This window comes from Peromyscus eremicus, chromosome 8b, assembly GCF_949786415.1.
Source record: "Peromyscus eremicus chromosome 8b, PerEre_H2_v1, whole genome shotgun sequence".
Taxonomy (NCBI): domain Eukaryota; kingdom Metazoa; phylum Chordata; class Mammalia; order Rodentia; family Cricetidae; genus Peromyscus; species Peromyscus eremicus.
In genome coordinates, this window is record NC_081424.1 from 54,314,139 (window position 1) to 54,321,751 (window position 7,613).

General features: G+C 45.1%; 1 long non-coding RNA gene across 1 annotated transcript; it reads left to right on the forward strand.

Annotated features, from left to right (window-relative positions):
* The first annotated feature begins 4,878 nt into the window (after nt 1–4,878).
* On the forward strand, nt 4,879–7,368 carry LOC131918319 (uncharacterized). Its single transcript, XR_009380946.1, has 3 exons — nt 4,879–5,260; nt 5,630–5,769; nt 7,243–7,368. It is a non-coding gene; the product is annotated as an uncharacterized LOC131918319 (long non-coding RNA).
* Nucleotides 7,369–7,613: the final 245 nt, after the last annotated feature.

The window sequence follows — 7,613 nt, forward strand, 5'->3', positions numbered from 1 at the left end:
AAAAATCTTCCCAGGGCACCATCCAGCAAATTTTATTTCCTTGGGTTGATCTATCTCCATTCATTCTCTACCCAGCACACACACACACACACACACACACACACACACACACACATACACACATACACACACACACACACACACACACACACACACACACACACACACACATCCCAGATGCTAGAAAGTATAAGGTGTAAACAATACATAATTCAAAACTTTTCTGCCTTGACAAATCCATACTGAACCCGTGTAGCTGCAATGAGCCATTCCAAAGCTGGGAAGTAAGAGTCGATGCCTTCTGAGATGAAATGATGTTGCTCTTGGCTTGATTAAGATCAATGAGGAAGCTCCTGCTCCTCCGATCAGGTCAACTTCCGTCAGCTCCGACCCCTTCTCTGCTTCAGTGCCTTCAGACTTATGGAGCATAGAATTGCTCACATGTCCTTGCTCTGTGTTGTTTTTTAGAATGCACACCCCATGAAAGTAGGCCCCCTGCCTGCTGAATTCTTGGCCATCGCCCCAGGGCCTCAGTCAGCTCCTGCCAAACAGAAAACATTCAGTGGGCATCGATGAGATGAGTGAATGAGTGATGATTGTGAGCATCGATGAGATGAGTGAATGAGTGATGATTGTGAGCAACGATTGTGAGCATCGATGAGATGAGTGAATGAGTGATGATTGTGAGCAACGATTGTGAGCATCGATGAGATGAGTGAATGAGTGATGATTGTGAGCAACGATTGTGAGCATCGATGAGATGAATGAATGAACGACGACGACGATTTGGCTTCTCTATAACTCTAGAGATGACCTACTGAGGAGTCACTGCTGTGGCCTAAGGAAACGGACTTTGTGACCAAAGAGGCTCCATCCGTCCGTCCACTTGCAGGTCACCTGCACAGCTTCTTTTAGAATTGACATTTGTTGTTGGTGATGGTGGTGTTAATTCAAGGCATAACATGAAATTCTACCTTTTTTTTTTTCCTTCTTGAGACAGGGTCTCATGGATCTCAGGTCGACCTCTAACCTGCTACCCAGCCAAGGATGGCTTTGAACTTCTGGTCCCCTTCCTTGCCTCCACTTCCCATGTACAGGTTTGTGCCACCATGCCTGGTTTTCTAGATTTTGAAAACAACTGCATCACGTGGGCCAAAACCTAAGGGGAAAGCTTAGCTTTTATCATAGTTTTCTGATTGCCTTACTGCCTACAAACTCTCAACATTAAAAAGAGTTTTGTTTTGTTTTGCAGTTTTTTTTTTTTTTTTTTTTTTTTTTTTTTTGGTTTTTTCGAGACAGGGTTTCTCTGTGTAGCTTTGCGCCTTTCCTGGGACTCACTTGGTAGCCCAGGCTGGCCTCGAACTCACAGAGATCCGCCTGGCTCTGCCTCCCGAGTGCTGGGATTAAAGGCGTGCGCCACCACCGCCCGGCTTGTTTTGCAGTTTTAAGAAAGTTAGAAATCACGGCAGATTTAATCAAGTCAGAGAATTTAGGGAACTCCAGTCCATCTCTCCTGGGGAACCTAATGCCAAAAGACCATCCCTAAAGGAAAGAATTATGCCCTGGGGGAGACACTGGTGGGCACAGGAGGGGCAAGTACTAGGGCATGGGACGACCAGGGGTGCCATTTGCTCCAGAGCTGGCAGCACTTGGGGGCTGTCAACTCATGTCTTCCTCAGAAGTCAGCAAAGCCAAATCAAATGAATTGTTCTGCTGGTGGACAATGGGCAAATTAAGTCTCTCTCTCTCTCTCTCTCTCTCTCTCTCTCTCTCTCTCTCTCTCTCTCTCTCTCCTCCAGCTGTAGTCCTTGCTGGGAGGCGGGGAGCTGGGGGAGCTGTGTAAGCCCTTCTATTTCCATTGCTTGTGTGCGGCTGATGGCATTTTGCACATTCCTCTGCTCCTACGTACTTATCTTGCTGCCGGTAGGATTCGTTTACACTTACGTGTGTGCCGTGGTAGATGACGAACTCTTCTAGGCTTAGGCTCTGGATTCATAATCCTCCTTATCTGAGCACAGCCCACTAAACATTTGGCGGGTCATTGACAGACCTGGTAGAAAGGTGTATTTTTGCCCTGGAGCTGTAGCTAGAGTTTTCCTGCCTGGCCCACAGTCAGGATATATCTCTTTCACCTGCCAGTCCCACAGCCTCTCAGACCCGACCAAGTAAACACAGAGACTTATGTTGCTTTCAAACTGTATGGCCGTGGCAGGCTTCTTGCTAACTGTTCTTATAGCTTAAATTAATCCATTTCCTTTAATCTATACCTTGCCACATGGCTCGTGGCTTACCGGCATCTTCACATGCTGTTCCTCATCGTGGTGGCTGGCAGTGTCTCTCTGACTCAGCCTTCCACTTCCCAGCTTTTCTCCTCCTTGCCCCGCCTATACTTCCTGCCTAGCCAACGGCCAATCAGTGTTTTATTGATTAATTAGCAACACATTTGCCATACATCTCACAGCACTTCCCCCTTTTTTTTTTTCAAAAAGGAAGGTTTTAACCTTAACAAAGTAAAATTACATATAATTTGGGAATTTGGGCGTAGTTTCTCTTACTACTTCCTGCTGGAAGGGGGCGCTGTATCTTATGGGGAAACAAAGAAAATTTTAGAATTATGGAATAGTCCATGAGGCTGTATCGTCTGAGCCAGATGCCTTCAAACCATTCTGGATGTTGGATCATCTGGGCCATGGTGTCATCGGAGACCTTTCAGGGGGTCTTGGCTGGTCAAACCTGATGTATCTTAATCTTGAACAAATCCATAGCCTCTGGCTTTCTGTGGGAACAAAAGAGACTCTTTTCCAAAGCAACATATCCTTATATCCAAATTTTGAAGTCAAGGTATCTTTAAAATATATATATTGGTTTAACTCAACATCTTTTATAATCAAATGTTTTTCTGCAGTTAAAAATCCCAAAGACAACACAATCCAGATTCTCTGTGTAATATCCATTTTTACGTGGCTTATTTTTTATACTACCTTTACTGTCTCTTTAAAGACTTTATTTTTAAAAACTATTTATTTCTTTATATAACTGTATATATCACCTTTTTTGTCTCTTTCAAGCCTACAAATATTTTACACACATTGTAAACTATTACATCTGAATCTGTCTTATTGTGAATCTATTATTGCTTTAAACTGCATCAGCTGTGGCTGCTGGCTCTGCCCACCTCAGCTTCCCAACATGGCTACGTTTACCGCCAGCTCTGGGAGCTATCGTGGGTCTATGCTTTTATCCAAGCAGCGTGTAGCCCAAAAACCTCTTTTTTTGTTTTGTACCTGCAAAGGCTAAATCCACCACGCAGCTTAATGTGCCATTTGCAGAGACCTCATTCCCGCCAAACTGCAGGTCGAGCACACGAGCTAGGAACCCGCCAATAGCTCAAACCAGCAGCTGCCGCTCATTTGAGAGAGACAATTAGGAAGCTGTTTTTAGCTCCGTTTTAGAATCTTTTTTCAGGTTTTAGGTGGAAACTCTTGCCACCACGTTGGGCGCCATTTGTAGCTAGAGTTTTCCTGCCTGGCCCACAGTCAGGATATATCTCTTTCACCTGCCAGTCCCACAGCCTCTCAGACCCGACCAAGTAAACACAGAGACTTATGTTGCTTTCAAACTGTATGGCCGTGGCAGGCTTCTTGCTAACTGTTCTTATAGCTTAAATTAATCCATTTCCTTTAATCTATACCTTGCCACATGGCTCGTGGCTTACCGGCATCTTCACATGCTGTTCCTCATCGTGGTGGCTGGCAGTGTCTCTCTGACTCAGCCTTCCACTTCCCAGCTTTTCTCCTCCTTGCCCCGCCTATACTTCCTGCCTAGCCAACGGCCAATCAGTGTTTTATTGATTAATTAGCAACACATTTGCCATACATCTCACAGCATGGAGCCTCCTCAAAGCCTTTTGTGATGGTTGACTTTAAATACCAACTTGCTAAAATTTAGAATCACCTGAGCAGGGAGCCTCAGCTGAAGAATTTTCTGCATCAGCTTAGCCTGTAGATAAATTTATTGGGGGCGGGAGGAGGGTGGGAGGGGAGTGGGTCTTGACTTTTGTTTTTTTGAAGACAGGGTTTCTCTGTGTAGCTTTGCGCCTTTCTTGGAACTCGCTTTGGAGACCAGGCTGGCCTCGAACTGACAGAGATCCACCTGGCTCTGCCTCCCGAGTGCTGGGATTAAAGGTGTGCACCACCACTGCCGCCTGGCCGAGAGTCTCAAGGCAATAAGGGGAAGAACAGTGAAGGCAGGCATCCAATGTCTTCTTATGATCTCTGCATGCTCACGCACAGGCATGCTCACGTGCACGCTCACATATTGCACTCTCATGTGCGTGCACACACACACACACACAGTAGGATGATGACAATGGCAATAAAAACAGCCATCGAGACTGAGTGTCTATCAGTGATAGAGTGCTTGCCTATCACATGGGAAGGCAAAGCAAAGAGGTAATAAATGAGTGGGATGACTCGTGTAATCTCAGGGAATATTGAACTCTTCTTGAACCTAAATCTGCCTGCATGGCTAGATTGAGAGTCACACTTTCTTTAATTGCTGGGCCTAATTGCTGAACTACTCACATGTGCACTTCCCCTCCATTAGCGTCCCTACCAGAGCTGAAGCCTATGGAGGAGTAACCAATGCAAGTCACAAGCCACCACTTCCACCTTCCCTGGCTGGCTGTTTCTGCCTCCTACGGATACCCTCAGGGCCGCTCAGACGTGTGTGAGACTTCTTGGAAAAAGAAGATGAGAGGAATTTCCCAGAGTTGGAAGGGTTAAGCCCTGAGTCAGCCTACAGCAAATGGCACACCCAGTGTGAGGTCCATGGGGTGAAGTGACTTTATCTGTGAGTCACATCGCTGGATACACTCTGTTCTATAGAATGTTGGTTAGCAACTCACTTCCAAACATCGTGTCCAACGGCTCTGTCACACAGAACATTTGAAAGGGACATGGGTTGCGACTCATTTTTGACGTAGCACCAGGCAGTGAGACGATGGATGTGACCCTGAAAGGGACGTGGGCTTAGACTCTGAAAAAGGAATGCTATTAGTGTGAGATTCCACTTCCGTACCAAGCAAGGAAGCCAGAGGAAGGACCCCTAGCCCCCAGGCTGAAGAGCAAAGAGTGACACCTGAACAGGAAAAAGACAGAAAAAGGAACGCGGCCCAAAGGTCCTCCCTTCTTGATTTGCCCTGGCTTTTCCAGAAGCGCGACAGGATTGCATGAGGAGAAGTTGGCACAACATCACACGGGTTGGTGTTTTAAACTAGAAACTTAAAATCCAGCAACAGCAACCATTAAAAGATCTTCCTTCGGATTTGTGGGTTAACAGGAATGAGCCTGCAAGAGGGTGGGGCCGTGCTGACTACGGGCTGGAAACAAGGTGTGATGAGTCGCTGTTTGGTTGCTAGGTGACAGTTTCTATGTGGAAACAATTCCTTTCCTCGCAAGAACCAGGCTACTCTTTTTTTTTTTTTGTTTAATGAAAGCAGAGCATTTTCTTGGTACAAGAAGTACACGCGGTTTACACGAACCTGTGAGGGTATAGTAAACAAGGTTTATGAAAGAGAATGCTATTCTGGTCTTGAATCCTTCTGTTTGTTTTACATTCACCACCGTAGAAATCATTTGCCTGAGGGGACAGGCTGCGTCTTCCTCTTGTTTGTCTTGTCTGGCTGTGGCCTGCATGGGACAGATCGTCTCCAAGCTTCTAGCACGGGCTCCATTACCAATGTGCTTCTCAGCCTCTCAGCGTTTGAAGGTGTGTTGTAAATGTGTTCTCCTGTTGAGGAGGGGCAAAGAAGGGGGCATGGGAAGGCAATGGGGACCCTCGCCATGGGATCTAGTCAGTCTATCCTAATGACTGACAGCCACGAAACTTCAACATCACTTATAAAGTCCAAATTGCCTTGTGCTGGCTCGTTTATGTCAATTCCACACGAGCCGGGGTCCTTTGGGAAGGGAGAACCTCAGCTGAGAATTTGCCCCCACCAGATTGGTCTATGGGCGACCTGTGGAGCATTTTCTTGATTAATGATTGATGTGTGGAGGGCCGGCCTCACTGTGTGTGGTGCCACTCCAGGCTGGTGGTCCTGGGTCCTATAAGAAAGTAAGTTGTCCTCCTCCATGGCCTCTGCATCAGCTCCTCCCTCCAGGTTCCTGCCCTGACTTCCCCGATAGTGGTGGATTTAGGGGCTGTAAGAAGGAACAAACCCTTCCCTCCCCAGGTTGCTTTTGGCCACGGTGTTTCATCACAGCAATAGAAACTCTAAGACATACCTCCAGAGATAGTGTGTGTTTGCCTAATTATACCTCAAAAAAGTCTGCTAAAGACAATGGATCCATGCTTACTTAGGGGGAGAGTGTTTGTGGCCCTGAATTTTCCTGTATTAGGTCTCTTCTCTCATCCCTAAACATAAAAAGTACTCCTCGTGAAAACCACCTTACAATTTCATTTACAAAGAGAAACTAAGGGGAGAAACAGATTTAAGCCAACACCTGTATTTTTACTTACTCTTTAAACTTTAAGCTTTGCTTAATCTTTAAACCTTGTAAATTGCATCCTTTGAGGAATGTCACTTTGAAAGCCGCAGGATCAGGTGGCAAGATGGGGCTCCTGCTGCTAAGCCCATAGACCTGAGTTCCATCCCCAAGACCCACAGATAGGGTAGAAGGAGGAGATTGTATTCTGCAAGTAGTCCTCTGATCTCCACATGTGACGTGGGTGTTCACAGGCATACATTCAAATAAACAAAGTAAGTAAGTAAAGAAAGGAAGAGAGAAAGAAGAAAGAAAGAAAGAAAGAAAGAAAGAAAGAAAGAAAGAAAGAAAGAAAGAAAGAGAAGGAAGGAAGGAAGGAAGGAAGGAAGGAAGGAAGGTAATTAAATGCCTAATAGAAATTTCAATTTAAAAGAAAGAATGAAATGGCAGTCATATACAGCCATTACAGAGACACCCAAGCCTGACTCTAGAAACCCACACCCATTTCTTAGGGCTGTATTATCCTTTTCCTATGCGTGACTCTGTCGAAACACTTAATACATTATCTTTTCCTGAGTGGAGGTCCCCAAGGGGGAAGGGGACTCTCAAGCTGCTGGTGTCTGTGCTGGGTCATGTCTCCTTGCTGCTACTAACAGTATTTCTTCTTCCATTGCTTTTAAATTACATTTTATTTACTTATTTCATGTGTAGGCCAGAGGACAACTTGCAGAAGTCTATTCTTTCCTTCTACCAGGTAGAGTCCAGGTCATCTGACTTAGCATCTTCACTCACTGAATGATTTCCTGGGCCCTCTTGTATTGATTTTTATCATAATATAAAATGGTATGTATTACTATCAATCTCTGTACTTTATCTATGAATACTTTCAACCTTACTATCCTCTAATGTAATATTTGACATACTGTGTGTTAATAAATAATTATTCTTGGCTAGATGAATGAGTGGATGCACAAATGATTAATATAATATTGTGTGTTCCAGTTCCAGGGATTTATTTAAATAGATTTGAGGCTCTGAAAACCATGTGGTGATTGGTGTTAAGGATATTACAAGAAGCAAATCTCCACAGACTTAATTTAGGGTCCTGTCTTGCCCTGTCTTCAT